Genomic DNA, 1270 nt, shown 5'->3' on the forward strand with positions numbered 1-1270 from the left:
GAGCGGGATGCTCCTGTGCTCGCTGCCATCTCCCAAAAGCCTTTATCCCACCCGTGCCAAGAAGACGGGGACCCACCGCACGCCACCCGCCGCCGGAAGAAAAGCTGCTCCCAAGCCATGTCCTCGGCCTTCTCCAAGGCCACGTGCCATCCACGCCGCAGCTGGTCCCAAGCACTTCCCGATCCAGGCTGGACAGCACCTACAATGCTTCCTTGAAGAAAAACAAACAACAAATTAAAGAAAAGGCATTACAGACAAAAAGGAGAAACAAGGAAAAAGGTAAAAAATCTTCTCTCTGTCGGGGGCCTGAGGAAGGCCCAACCTTCCCTACATGCTGGGGAAAAACCCACCCACGGGTGAGGGAAGCCCACGCTTTCTCCCTTCCCCCCTGCACTGCCCCCCAACAGGCACGGCGAGCCCAAAGCAAACAAGGGCAGTGGAGCAGCCCAAGCCCGTCCTTTCCTGCAAAACAAAGCAGCCCGTGCACAGCTCCTGGAGTGCCACCTCTGCTCCTGCTATGGGGGCTTGTTTGTGTTGCGCTGGCCGGCCCAGCCCCCCCCCCCCCCCCCCAGCCACAGCTCCAGCCTCTCCCAAGGCTTCTCGGGACGGGGGCCCCAGAGTTCCAGCTGTTGTAATAGCGGCGTCACTTTCTTCAGGAGCTGATGCTGACTGCACCTTCTCACTTCGGGGTCCTGTATGCGTAGCACGGCACCACTTGCTGGGCGCCCCTCCTGTCAGTGCTGCAGCGATGACTTGTCCCTGTTGTTGCAGGACATTCTGCAGCGTTGCGGTAAGAGCAGCTGTCTGAGAAGACTGCTCTGCACGGGTAGCATGCACGAGCATCTCATCTACTGCTCCCTGGGGCAGCATAACAAGAATTGTCTTAGTTTGCCTATTAGCATTTTCAAAGGCAAGTGTTCAGAACATTTGCTCTTGGAGCTCTTCAGAGAGCTCAGTTGCATCCTTTAAGGCTGCTGACAAACGGTCAATGAACTGACCATATGGCTCTGACAGCCCCTGTCGGACTGCTGCATACGGGGGAGACTTCTTCTTTTCAGATACTGACAACAAGGCTTTGTGGGCAAGAGTCTGTGACAACTGATGAATGACTACAGGCATGGTCAGCTGTGTCACCGTGGCTCCATAAGTCCCACTCCCAGTTAGCATATCGGCTTGGAGCACATGCAGTGGGTCTTGTGTGTCACCTTGGTGTTTGCTAGCTTCTTCTTGTGCTAGCCGCTTCCACGTTCACTTCCCGAGCAGGAACTGT

General features: G+C 56.1%; 1 long non-coding RNA gene across 1 annotated transcript; it reads right to left on the minus strand.

The window, feature by feature from the left end:
- Nucleotides 1-61: 61 nt before the first annotated feature.
- Nucleotides 62-580, minus strand: LOC108446384. The gene is made up of 2 exons (XR_001861557.1): nt 351-580; nt 62-211 (listed from the first exon to the last, which is right to left on the minus strand). It is a non-coding gene; the product is annotated as an uncharacterized LOC108446384 (long non-coding RNA).
- Between the last annotated feature and the right edge of the window lie 690 nt (nt 581-1270).

The sequence above is a fragment of the Corvus brachyrhynchos genome, unplaced genomic scaffold (assembly GCF_000691975.1).
Source record: "Corvus brachyrhynchos isolate BGI_N302 unplaced genomic scaffold, ASM69197v1 scaffold415, whole genome shotgun sequence".
Taxonomy (NCBI): domain Eukaryota; kingdom Metazoa; phylum Chordata; class Aves; order Passeriformes; family Corvidae; genus Corvus; species Corvus brachyrhynchos.